This window comes from Phyllostomus discolor, chromosome 4, assembly GCF_004126475.2.
Source record: "Phyllostomus discolor isolate MPI-MPIP mPhyDis1 chromosome 4, mPhyDis1.pri.v3, whole genome shotgun sequence".
NCBI classification, from domain to species: Eukaryota; Metazoa; Chordata; class Mammalia; order Chiroptera; family Phyllostomidae; genus Phyllostomus; species Phyllostomus discolor.
The window spans coordinates 151283140-151297155 of record NC_040906.2 but is presented as its reverse complement, the minus strand read 5'-3'; the positions used below and the strand labels follow the sequence as shown (position 1 = coordinate 151297155).

Genomic DNA, 14016 nt, shown 5'->3' with positions numbered 1-14016 from the left:
AGGCGGGACTGAGAGCTCCTGGCCAATCAGACTAGACGCAAAGAACGTCCCGGCGCTCCTAACCAGTTCCCGCCTTCGGCAGAGGGAAAAAAAAAACACGGTTGGCGCGAAACTCCAGTAGCTCTCGGTGTAAGCTTATGGGGAAAGGGGCGGGGCCTGAGAGGGCGGGGAAGGAAACAGAGTGAAGCTTCACTGCGGAAGGGGTGGGACCTCAACTAAGGTAGGGGCGGGGTCAGGGAAAACCCTTAAAGAAAGGGAAAGTAAGCTCTGAGAAGACCTTGTGGTTTATATAGTCTTTCATTCCATAAATTCTTTTGAGTGTCCACCGCGTGCTAGATAGGGTACTGGACGCTGGCTCGATAACGATGAATTAGCACATAGTTCCTTGCCCTCAGACACTGTGCTGGGTGAGAGGCAAACAGCTTAGCCCAGGGTGTTGGGAGTTTTGAGGAGAGGATACCAGTCCAGTGGCCAGGGTGGAGGTAGGGATTAAAGAGGTTTTTAAAGGGTAGAACACTAGAGTAATCTGATAGAACGTTCAGGATGCCGAGGTCCCTGTAGGGTCCAGCCTCCACAGGCGGAGCCTGCGCCATTGGCTGGAGAGGAAGTAACAAAGGCAACTTTCTCTGCCTTTTCACCTAGGGATTTTGATCCCTAGCCATTTCCTTTAATTTGTTCATTTTTACAACTTGCAACTGCCATATCAACTTACCACATATTTATTTTTAATTAGTTTATTTATTTTTAGAGAGAAGGGAAGGGAAGGAGAAACCGGGAGAGAAACATCTATCCTTTGCCTCTCGCAGGCCAACAGAAACCAGGCCTGCAACCCAGGCATGTGGGCTGACAGAACTGAACAGGCAACTTTTCCCTTTGCAGGAAGACACCCAACCAACTGAGCCACACCAGTCAGGGCATTTTGCTTAAAATTTTTATTTATTTATTTTAGAGAGAAGGGGGAAGGGAGAGAGAGAGAAAAAACATTGATTTACTGTTCCACGTTTTTTTATTTTATTTTTAGAGAGTGGGGAAGGGAGGGAGAAAGAGGGAGAGGAATATCAATGCGTGGTTGCCTCTCACGCACTCCACCACTGGGGACCTGGCGGCAACCCAGACATGTACCCTGACTGGGAATTGAACCAGCAACCTTTTGGTTCACAGACCGGCACTCAATCCAGTAAGCCACACCATCCAGGGCCCACTTATTTTTCTTATGCATGCTTTTTATTTTATTGTTGTTCTATTACAGTTGTCCCAATTTTTCCCCATTATTCTCCACCACCACACCCACCCGCACCTTCTAACCCAGTCTCCACCCTGTGGTCCATGTCCATGGGTCATTTATACATGTTCCCTGAGTAGACCCTTCCCTTTCCCCCTTTTTCCTCCTTCCCCCTCCCCTCTGGTCCACTTATTTTTACATTCATTCATTCCTTCTTGTATGTGCCCTGACCAGGGATTGAACCCAAAATGTTGGTGTATCTGGAGGATGTTCTAACCAAATGAGCTAACCTAGAAAGGCTCAACTTAGTACATCTTTATAAATTTTTTTAAAGATTTTTTATTTATTTATTTTTAGAGAGGGAAGGGAGGGAGAAAGAGAGAGAGAGAGAAACATCAATGTGCGGTTGCTGGAGGTCATGGCCTGCAACCCAGGCATGTACCCTGACTGGGAATCGAACCTGTGACACTTTGGTTCGCAGCCCGCGCTTAATCCACTGAGCTATGCCAGCCAGGGCCATCTTTATAAATTTTTGAAGAAGTTCTCTTCCAGTCCCAGGCGCTTTGAGAGCTGTGGGCTTGGGTGTAGAGATGGCCAAGTCCAAGAACCACACCATGGACAATTGGTCCCAAAAATGGCACAGACACAGTATCAAGAAAGATATGACACAAAGATATGAATCTCTTGAAGGGGTAGACCCCAAGTTCCTGAGGAACATGTGCTTTGCCAAGAAGCACAATAAGAAGGGCCTGAAGAAGATGCAGGCCAACAATGTCAAGGCCATGAGTGCATGTACTGAGGCTATCAAGGCCCTGGTCAAGCCTAAGGAGGTCAAGCCCAAGATCCCAAAGGGGGGCAGCCACAAGCTCCATCGACTTGCTTACATTGCTCACCCCAAGCTCAGGAAATATGCTCATGCCAGCATTGCCAAGGGTCTCCTTCTCTGCCAGCCAAAGGCCAAGGCCAAGGCCCAAGCCAAGCCAAGCTATAGATGCAGCTATGGCTCAGACTCCAGCTCAGGCTGGAGCCCAGGCGCCTGCGAAGGCTCTGTAGTAGAGGCCTTTGTCTGCCAATGTGGGGACAGAAGGACTGATGTGTCCCCTGATGTGCTGGGGTCCTCCTGTGGTGTTTGTGCAAATAAACCTGAGGCAGGGTTTGTCTGTAAAAAAAAAAAAAAAATTTTTTTTTTGAAAAGTCCCCTGTTAGGGAGAATATGTTCTGGGAGAACACTGGCTTGCTAGATTATCCCTTCAATCAGTTTAGCTACTAAAAAATTAGACACTTAAGTGTTCCAGGTACTGGAGACTGTGAAAGAGTAAAGGGTTGCAATCACAAGGCATTCATTGTTGCTGGAGCAGAAAGGCTGGAAAGGGATGCAGGATTCAGATCTTGAAAGGCCATGTATATGTCACAGAGCTTAGAATTTACATTTAAGTGTTGAGGCATAGGGACCACTGAAGGATTTTAAGCTTAAAGTTGTCATGATCTGATTTGTACTGTTAAGATCCTTTAGCCTTGAAAAGGAAGATTCTGAAATGCTCTTGTATTAATCCAGGCTACAGAAAATGAGGATATCAATAAGATGGTAGATAAGAAAAGGGATAGATTTAGAATATTTAGGAGGTAAAAATTGGCAAAACTTAGCAATTGATTGAATGTTGGCTTTCAGCATAGCACTCATCAAAAAATCTATTGAGAGCATAGCATATATACTACAAAAATAAGTAAAAGTTTCTTCAAAAATTATCTTCTGGAAAAGAGTGATTTTATTATTGAAGTCATTAACAAAGTCTCATTTTACTGTTATACTCTTAAATACTTCACACTGTGGATGAAAAAGGGGCCACATACTAAATCTGACAAGTTCATGGGAGGCCTACATGGCTGCCTTATGAACTCAGAGACCTATAAAGTAACTACATAGGATGGTCTGAAATTAAAATTTTCTAACTAAAAGCAGTTCATAGCAGGTAGTCATGTCCTAGGCCAGTATATTTTTCCCTAACAAAGGTCAATCTCCTTAATCAAGCCTGCCTGTTGTCTTTTTGCATCAAAGATGGCATACTTGATAATATACCTTTGGAATATCAAAGTAGTTTTCTTTTTTTGTTTACCCCCCACCTCAAAACACAACCACTGCACCAGAGCAGAGACCACAAATCCCCTCATTCTTAACATCATCATGTTAATTGTTAATTGTTAACTATTTTAAACCCACAAAAGTGATAGATTAGGGATGTGGGGGGAAGGAAAGTGGGGGAAAATCTCTGGGACTGGATAAAAAGGAAAACAAATAGATACATAATTCCTGTACTATTCTGTAAATTGGAAATGTCAACAAGAAGCCATGATTTTTTTCAATTTGAAAACAGCCACTGTTTATTAATTTACCAGATTATAAAAAATAACCATGGTAGATACCTTAGTTTATTATTCTAATAAGCCTGTTGACCTGGTCTTGCCTGTGACCAGTATCTCCACCTTCGACAAAATGGGTGGTCATTTTTTTTTCATTCACCTCGTGAAGAAGGTAATTTGAAGGACCAAAGGTAGTTTTTGCTTCTTTGAAGCGTTTTCCAACTGTGGAGATCTTATGAAACAGATCCTCCATACAGATCATGCCATTTTTTTTAATGTGGTTTCTTTCTTTCTTTTTTTTAATATTTTATTTATTTATTTTTAGATAGAAGGGAAGGTAAGGAGAGACAAACATCAATGTGTGGTTGCCTCTCACATACCCCCCACTGGGGACCCGGCCTACAACCCAGGCATGTGCCCTGACTGGGAATTGAACCAGCAACTGTTTGATTCACAGGCCCAGGCTCAATCCACTGAACTACACCAGCCAGGGCCAGATCATTGCCATTTTAATGAAGAGATTGAGCAACAATGTATTTGCCCGTCAGAGCAATTCACTTTTTGTTGATTTTGCCACACCCACGCTTGTAGATCAATTCATTCACTGATTTCAGTGTTGGGTACCCCCATGCCATATATGGCTCCTCAGTTCTCAGTTTTATTGAGTTTAACAAAGGTGCCATTGAAGATCTGGCAAAGGTGAAGAAGCTGCAGCACCTTTTGGAACTTTGGGCTCACATCATTAATACTTCTGATCCTGATGACAAATGACAGTTTGGGTTCTGTGGATACATAGAAGTTGCCAGCTTTTCTTACCACCTTAGCCATTTGAACTCACTTCTATACATCTGCCAATATTCTTTGTGATCGTGCTTAGCTTTTTTTATGGTTAAGTTACCTTCTTGCCTTTTGAAGCGTCCTTTGAACAAATGTCCTTTTCATGCATTTGATCTTTAACTCTGTGAAATTCCTTCACTTTTTCTTAAGGGCTTCTGGGACAGCAGGAACCATCTTCTCTTCTGCACCCTCCATGGTTCCAGCCAGAAAAAGAGGCTGGACTCATGATATAAAAAAATACATGTTATTTGTTCCTTAAAGGTCCTGGAAGCAATAATACCCCAGTAGCAATACATCACTAACACACCTAAGACCCAGATCATGATTTCTTAATACACGTTTCCCACTAAAAGAGAGGTCACCTAGTGGGACTCCCCCTTGTGTCAACAGGTCAATCCCTAAGGGTAGAAAGCAGGATTTAGAAGAAGGCTTTAGAAGAAGAATTTAGAAGAAGGATATATCTAACGGAGCAAGTGTAAGATATTTGGTACTCTGAATGTAGGTACTACTGGATAGGGTTAATATTTCCTGTGATAATTTTGTTAAAAAATGTTTACTCAAATAATTTAGATGAAAGTGCTGTGGAAAATTCTGATAGAAATCTCAAAGAGTATATATAGTTGTGATGGATAAAGATGGAAGTTGAAAGTTCTTTGCTACTCATCCGTCAAGAAGTAGAGTCTAATTTATAACCCCTTGAATCTGGACTGGCTTTAGTAATTTGCTTGACTATAGAATGCAAGGTGAGAGGTGTTCTTCAACTTCCAAGACTAGAAAATAAAAACCTTTGCAGTTCTTTTTTTAATATATTTTATTGATTATACCATTACAGTTGTCCCATTTCCCCCTTCACTCCCCTCCACCCTGTACACCCTCTCCCACCCATGTTCCCCCCCTTTAGTTCATGTCCATGTGTCATACTTGTGAGTTCTTTAGCTTCTACATTTCTCGTACTATTCTTGCCCTCCCCCTATCTATTTGCAACCTACAATCTATGCTACTTATTCTCTGTACCTTTCCCCCCCTCTCCTCCTCCCACTCCCCTGTTGCTAACCCTCCATGTGATCTCCATTTCTGTGGTTCTGTTCCTCTTCTAGTTGTTTGCTTAGTTTCTTTTGGTTTTGCTTTAGGTATGGTTGTTAATAATTGTGAGTTTGCTGTCCTTTTACTATACATGTTTTTTCTTTATCTTCTTTTCTTAAATAAGTCCCTTTAACATTTCATAAAATAAGGGCTTGGTGATGATGAACTCCTTTAACTTGACCTTATCCAAGAAGCACTTTATCTGCCCTTCCATTCTAAATGAAAGCTTTGCTGGATAGAGTAATCTGGGATGTAGGTCCTTGTCTTTCATGACTTGGAATATATCTATCTCTCCAGCCCCTTCTTGCCTGTAAGGTCCCTTTTGAGAAATCAGCTGACAGTCTGATGGGAACTCCTTTGTAGGTGACTGTCCCCTTATCTCTTGCTGCTTCTAGGATTCTCTCCTTCATTTTTACCTTGGCTAATGTAATTATGATGTGCCTTGGTGTGTTTCTTCTTGGGTACAACTTCTTTGGGGCTCTCTGAGCTTCTTGGATTTCTTGGAAGACTGTTCCCTTTGCCAGTTTGGGGAAGTTCTCCTTTATTATTTGTTCAAATAACATTTCCACTTGTTGCTCCTCCCCTTCTGGTACCCCTATAATTCGGATGTTGGAACGTTTAAAGGTGTCCTGGATGCTCTTAACCTTTTCTTCTATTTTTTGAATTCTTATTTCATCATGCTTTCCTGCTTGGTTGATTCTATCTTCCTTCTAGTCCACTGTATTTTTTTGAGACTCATATTCCTTCCTTTCACTATTGGCTCTCCTCCGCGTATCTTCCTGCATCTCTTTTATGGAAACCTGCATCCTTTCATCTAAATTGGGCCTAAAGTCCATCAATTCCGTGAGCTTTCTGATCACCAGTGTTTTTAACTGTGCATCTGATAGATTGGCTATTTCTCGGTTGCTCAAAAGGATGAGTCCTGGGGGACTGATCTGTTCTGCTGGAAACATATCTTCTGTCTTTCCCTGTCTCTCCGATTATTTTATTTTTTATTTATTTATTTTTTTTCCGGTCTGGTCACTCTTGTTACAGTGGGGGGTGGAGCCTTAGGTGTTCACCGGGGCTGGGCACCCCAGTCGCTAGATTGTGACGTTATATGTGGGGGCGGGGGCAGGAGTGGGGACGGGAGGGAACAATGGCGACAGTTCCATTCTCCTGGGCTGAGACACTTCCCTGGGCTCCTGGGCTGTGAGCTCTGCCCTGGTCCACAATCACTGCCCCACTGATTCCCCCAGCCGCTGCTTGCATACTCAGGGATCACCACTGCGTTCTTGCGCCCCAGATGGCTGTCACGTCAATTTCGCGCCAAATTTCCCCCGACCTCCTCGCGCTGCCGACCCATGCCAGCCCCACGCCCGCTCAGCTCATTGTCCCCTACCAGTCTGGATGTACAGGTCTACTTCAACTTCTTGGCTGTCTGACGTCCATTCAGATAAATCCTCTGACAGTTCTGAGTGATATTATGACTGTAAATTATTGTTGTTCTATTCTTGGTTGTGCAAGGAGGTACGGTGCGTCCACCTATTCCTCCATCTTGCCGGAAGTCCCCTGCGGTTCTATATACCCTTCTTGGGTCTCTCTCTCTCTCTCTCTGTCTCTCTCTCTCTGCCTGAAGATACCATGTAGGCATTCCAACTTTCAGTTTACAATTTCAGCTGAGCCCAGTCTTCAAGTCATTACTGCCAAGACACCAGACATCTTGAACTGTTAAAACAAGCCTATCTCCTGAATGGCCTCATGGAGCAGAATTGCCGGCTGAGCATTGCTCAAATTTCAGACCCCACAAATTGTAAAACACTATACAATAGTTGGCAATTGCAGTCATTATGTCTTAATTTGATCTCCTGGTCAAGATGTCAATATAGGTAAACAAAGCTTGCATCCTTGCACAACCATATCAAAATTACAACTAAAGTATAGACCAAGCATCACCCACAACCATCAGAAATTGAGTTGAATGGAAGTCCAACAACCACAGAATTGAAAAAATCACATCCATCCTGAGCAGTAGGAGGGTGAGGGATGCAAAATGGGCTGGTCCCCACACCCATGTGCAGTGGATAAAAATTCAGAAGGCATATCTGGGGAGTGAGGAGTTTTAGCCCCACCCCAGGTATCCCAGCCCAGGGTTCCAGTGCCAGCAGGATAAGTCCCCATTACTCCTGGTTGCAAAAACCAGTAGGGATTGAGTCACTTGAAGAAACTTCTAGAGTCCCAAGCAATTCCTCTTAAAGAACCCACACATGGACTTACACTCATTACCTCTGAGCTCCCAAATTGGGTAGTAGCTTGAAATGCACCAGTGGCATGTAGGAAGGAACTGAAGTATCTAGCATCAAAGTGAGAGCTGGCAGATAGCTCTTTCCAAGACAGAAAGGTAGGCAGAAGCCATTGTCACCTTTTGAACCCTCCCCCAACAGAGCCACAGAGTCAGCAGGCAGATGCCATATCTGAGGTTCCATCAACCTAGTTAACAGTTTGCGCCACCCTGATGATCCCCTGAGATTCTGTCCCACCCAACTTATAGACCCACCTGAACTGTTAATAGTACTTTTCTATATAAATGGCTAGTCTTGGGTCATGCTTCAGAACTTCCTAAATCCTCTCGAACAACCAACAGCTGGCCTCAGTGAGTCCCTAGCCCTCCATACCACTTGATAAGTGGCCCCAGTCCTGGCACTAGCGGCAGCCAGCCTAGATTCTTAGCTTAGCTTTGCCTGGGAATCTCCAAGCCCAGAACAAGTAGCTGCCATCTCAGATTGCCCTATAGTTCATCCAGGATGGCCTGGGGCAGAACACAGTTGGGGGCGGACCTTGGCCTACCTCACCCAGGAAACCCTGAAGCCTGTGCTCCCAGTGGACAGCTACAGACCTCATTGGAACACCACCAACCTGCCTCTGCACAGCTGATTCTCCACAGAGGGTGGAGGTTGGTGGCCAGTGGTCACAGCCAGTCCTTGCAATTGATTGGCCTGAGTAAATCCCTCCCACTGACCTGCCAACGGCAATCAAAGCTCAACTATAAGACCAGGGTGTACTCAGCACACATGAAGGGTGCATCTCAAGTACCCAGCTTGGATAATACAAAAGGCTGTGCCATTGGACCCTACAACACACCTATCATGTTAGGCCACACTACCAAGACAAAGAGTCATAGCAGCTCTACCTAATATATAGAAACAAACACAAGGAGGCTGCCAAAATGAGGAGACAAAGAAACATGACCCAAATGAAAGAGCAATCAAAATTCCAGAAAAATAACTAAACAAGATGGAGGTAAGCAATCTATCAGATACAGAGTTCAAAATACTAGTCATAAGGATGCTCAAGGAACTTAGTGAGAACCTCAACAGCATAAAAAAGATCCAGTCAAAAACTAAGGATACACTAGCTGAAGTAAAGAACAATTTACAGCAAAACAGTATAATGGTGAAATTAAGAATCAAATAAATGATTTTGAACATAAGGAAGCAAAAAACAAGCAATCCGAATGATAAGAAGAGAAGAGAATCCCCAAAATAAGGATAGTGTAAGCAGCCTCTGGGACTACCTCAAGCATTCTGATATTAGCATCATAGAGGTGCCAGAGGGAGAAGAGAAAGAGCAAGAAATTGGAAGTCTGTTTGAAAAAATAATGAAAGAAAACTTATCTAAGTTGGATAAGTTTTCCTTATTCTAAGGAAATAGAAAGGCAAGTCCAGGACGCACAGAGTCCCAATTATGATGGATGCAAAGAGGCCCACTCTAAGGCATGTCATAATTAAAATGCAAAAAGTTAAAGATAAAGAGAGAACCCTAAAAGCATTAAGAAAAAAGCAGTTAGTTACCTACAGGGGAGTTCCCATAAGACTGACAGCTGCTTTCTCAAAAGAAATTTTCCGGGCAAGAAGTAATTGGCAAGAAATATTCAAAGTCATGAAAAGCAGGAACCTACAGTCAAGATTGCTCTATATAGCAAAGATGTCATTTAGAATCAGAGAGCAGATAAAAAGCTTCCCAGACAAGAAAAAAACTAAAGAAGTTTATCATCACTAAATCATTATTATATGAAATGTGAAAGGGACTTATTTATGAAAAAAATCAAAACTATGAACAATAAAACGGCATTAAATGCATATCTATCAATAATTGAATCTAAAAATCAAGCAATCAAGAAGAAGAAAGACAGAATCATGGATACAGAGAGCATTTTGATGATTGCCCAATGGGAGGGGCATGGGAGGGAAAGGGTGAAGAGGTGATTAAGACATACAAATAGGTAGTTACAGGATAGCCATAGGGATGTAAAGGACAGTGTAAGAAATGGAGTAGCCAAAGAACACATATGCATGACCATGGACAGGAAAAATGGTGTGGGGATTGCCTGAGGGAGTGGGGAGCTGGGTGAAGTGGAGTAAAAGGGGAAAAATTGGGACAAGTGTAGTGGCATAATCAATAAAATATAATTACAAAATGAAGTAATTTTTTCCACAACATTAGATAACTGGAATAGTAGTGGTACTAACAAAACAAAATAATGTAGAGTTTTATTAAAATTGTTACATAAAATGGGAGAATGAAAAGCCAGAGAAGGAAAACCATGTTTGATAACTTTTAATTAATAACCACTACCATTTACACAGTATAGTTAATTAAATTTCCTTCAATTTTAAAGTCCATTTATAAATGTAACACATTTGATCTTTTTAAAAAATGCTTTAAATACTGGTAAGACAAACATAAAAACCCTGACAAGTAAAGCATTCCTAAGTACTTAAACATGTAGTGAATCTCAAGTTCTCTCCAACAGTCTTTTTTTAAATAACATTAGTCAATTTCACTTACTTTTAAACTTAAAATGAAAAGTCTGTAACGAACCAACCAATGAACTTATTTGCATTGCAAAATAATATATCCACCTAAAAAGGGAAAATGACACATACAAGAAACTTTGAAAAATAGTAGTTTCACTATATATCTTCAGTCTAAAACAAAAACAAATAAACAAATTTTAAAAACCTACAAACAAATCTTAATCTCCATTTAGTCAGTTAGTTGTTTATAGTAGTATGAATATAGGAACTCTGAAATCATATTGCATGTATTGTAAAATTGAGAAGTAAAGAAATGTATTGAGTATTGTGGGAGCCAGGGTTCTCACTATGGAAGAGGATGATACAAATACAGAATGGAGGAAAGCAAGGTAAAATCCTGTTATTTTCAGATTGCACTAAAGGTAACAGTATGAACTTAATGATTTGAATACATATATCTATATACATACATGCATATTTTATAGGTATATATTCATATTTTCTACTTCTGTTCCCCGAAAGGGCCTAGAAGCAGTGACACCCCAATAACAATGAGTGCTCATGGTGTCCAGATCTTAGTCTCTAGATACTGTTGCTTATTTCATGGAACTCCTTAGAGATATGGATGATCCAGGAGTGGGGCAGGAGGGTAAAAAAGATGATCCTGGAATACCTGTTGTACTAGAAAGTAAGAAAGTCTTCAAAATATAGCAAGGACATGCCCAAGAGCAAGTGCTTAAAACTGAGCCTGATAACTGGAACCCTGTTTGCAAAAATTATGAATTGGTACGTTTTTCTGTGGACAAAGTCCCTAGCTTTCAACCAGGGGAAAGTATTTATAATTCATATATCTGACAAGAAGTTATATCCAAGATATCCTACCCACCCCCAAAAAAGAAAAAAAAGTCACACTCACAAATAAACAGAGAGCCCAGTTTTTCTTTAAATGAGCCAAAAAATTTTTTCACAAAAAAATATATCCATGTGAGTATTAAACACTTGAAAACCTCCTAACATCTCTGCTCATCAGGGAAATGCAAATTCAAACCATGAGATACCTCTAAAAACCCACCAGACTGACTAAAATGAAAAGTCTGAGAATAACAAGTGTTATGAAAGATATGGAAGAACTGACACTTCCATGTTTTTCTTTTTTTAAAATTTTTAAAATTTATTTTTAGAGAGAGGGGAAGGGAAGGAGAAAGAGAGGAAGAGAAACATCATGTGTGGTTGCCCATCACATGGCCCCCACTAGGGACCTGCCCTGCAACCCAGGCATGTGCCCTGACTGGGAATTGAACCGGCGACCCTTTGGTTTGCAGCCTGAGCTTGATCCACTGAACTACACCAGCCAGGGCTTTTTCTTTTCTTTTAAAGATTTTATTTCTTTTTAGAGAGAAGGGAAGGGGAAGAAAGAGAGGGAAACATTGATGTGTGAGAGATACATCGATGGGTTGCTTCTTGCACACCCCCTACTGGGGACCTACCCACAACCCAGGCATGTGCCTTGATTGGGAATTGAACTGGTGACCCTTCAGTTCATAGGCTGGTACTCAATCCACTAAGCCTCATCAGCCAGGGTGAAACTCCCACATTTTTCTGATGATAGCATAAATTGTTACAGCCATTTTGGAAAACTATTTGACATTATTTACTACAGTGTATGTTTAATGTACCCACTCCATCACCCAGGAATTCCACCCTTGATTACGTACTCAAAACTACATGTGTTTTTGCACATCAAGAGGCATGTATCATAATATTCATAGAAGCTTTATTCATAACATTTGTGAACAGGAACAACCTACATGTTTACCAATAAGAAAAATGAAAAATAAGTTGTGTTATAAGCCAGACACAAGATAATACATACCATGTGATTTCATTTATATGAAGTTCAAAACCAGGCAAAACCAATAATGATCACATTGATAATATTAAAAGATAAGCTGTGGCATATTAAAATTTTTGAGACTTTATTTGAGTGAAAATCAATTTCAATTGAGCAGAATCCAATCTAGAGGATAAAACAGCTTTGAGGGGGTATACAAAATAAAGGTTTTTATAGACAGGAAGGAGAAGAAACAAAGAAATTACACTCTGATGCAGACCCGGCTCCTGGGGTCCGCATCATTATGGATGAAAATGAGACATTCACACAGGTTACCGAATCCCGTGGAGGAAAAGGGAAGGCATGGCTTTTCTCTCAAGGGGAGCAAAAGCCTCCACCCTTGCTCCAACGAGCTTTTATTTTCTTCCTGGGCACATTACAAGAAGGTCCTCATTAACTATGCCCAGGCTTCCTTTAGGTGGTTACCTTTTACAGAAAACAAAGGTGCCAATGCTGCTAATCACATCACAGAAGAGGGGTATTTGCAAGTGAAAAGGCAAAAGTAGTTGGACCGGTTACACTCAGCCTTGGAAGGTTTATCATTGTTTCTAGGAAGTTGCTTTGCAGTAAATGTCCTCAATTCAGAGTGAGGGAGTTTTAGCAAATAGCAAGATTCACTGCGGCCTAGGTACATTGCAGGCCTGATTCCCCACAGGAGAACCTATCTCTGGTCGTGTGTCCTGTGGATCTCTGAGTGGGAGCTGGGCCCACACCACGCAGAGCAGTCTACTACAATACTCGGCAACAAATCAACTGGTTATTGCAAGGTTACGTTCCTTTAGGGGATGGCAAGAGTTTATCAGGCAGATTACCTAACTAATGCTGATCAGGCAATTCATGATTGACTGGTCTAAGGTTCTGTTTCTGGGGGAGCAGAAGCGGTAATTAAGTCTTGGTTTGGAGTAGACTTCCGGCAAGATGGAGGCATAGGTGGACGCACCATACCTCCACGCACAACCAAGATTAGAACAACAACAATTTAGAGGTAGAATAACACCCAGAACTGACAGAGAATTTATGTGAATGGAAGTCAGACAGCCAAGAAGTTGAAGTAGACCCGTTCATCCAGAAAGGTAAGAGGGCAGAGAGGAGCAGCCGGGCACGGGTTGCAGCACGGGTCTCGGTGCAGAGAGCAGAGAGCAGTGGGCACATAAGGCAACCAGGAGCACACAAGGCATCCGGGGCGTGCAGGATCTCAGCGGGTGGACACTGAGTACGACAGCGGCAGCTGGCGGACCCAGTGAGGTGGCGATTGTGGACCAGGGCAGAGCGCGTAGCCCAGGATCCCAGGGAAGGGAGTGAGGTCCCAGGAGAGTGGAGCTACTGCTATTGTTTCCCCCCCGCCCCCACATACAACGTCACAATCTAGCAACTGGGGTGCCCAGCCCAGGTGAACACCTAAGGCTCCGCCCCTGACTGTAACAGGAGCAACCAGACCAAAAAAAAAAAAAAGAGAGAGAGAGAGAGAGACCTGTCTCAAACAGAAAAACAGAACAATGCTCCAGGTCTCATCCTTTAGAGCGACCAAGATATAGCCAATCTATCAGATGCACAGTTCAAAACACTGGTGATCAGGAAGCTCACAGAATTGGTTGATTTTGGGCACAAATTACATGAAAAAATGCAGGTTACCATAAAAGAGATGAAGGAAGATGCATGGAGAACCAACAGTGATAGGAAGGAAACTGGGACTCAAAACAATAGAGTGGACAAGAAGGAAGGAAAAAAAAAACCAAACAGGAAATAATGAAGAAATAAGAATTCAAAAAAACAAGGAGAAGCTTAGGAACCTCCAGGACATCTTTAAACGTTCCAACATCCGAATTATA

At 42.1% G+C, this 14016-nt stretch overlaps 2 pseudogenes; one reads left to right on the top strand and one right to left on the bottom strand.

Moving 5' to 3' along the window:
- The first annotated feature begins 1775 nt into the window (after window positions 1–1775).
- On the top strand, window positions 1776–2275 carry LOC114495048 (annotated as a pseudogene).
- Window positions 2276–3615: 1340 nt separating this feature from the next.
- On the bottom strand, window positions 3616–4612 carry LOC114495498 (annotated as a pseudogene).
- Between the last annotated feature and the right edge of the window lie 9404 nt (window positions 4613–14016).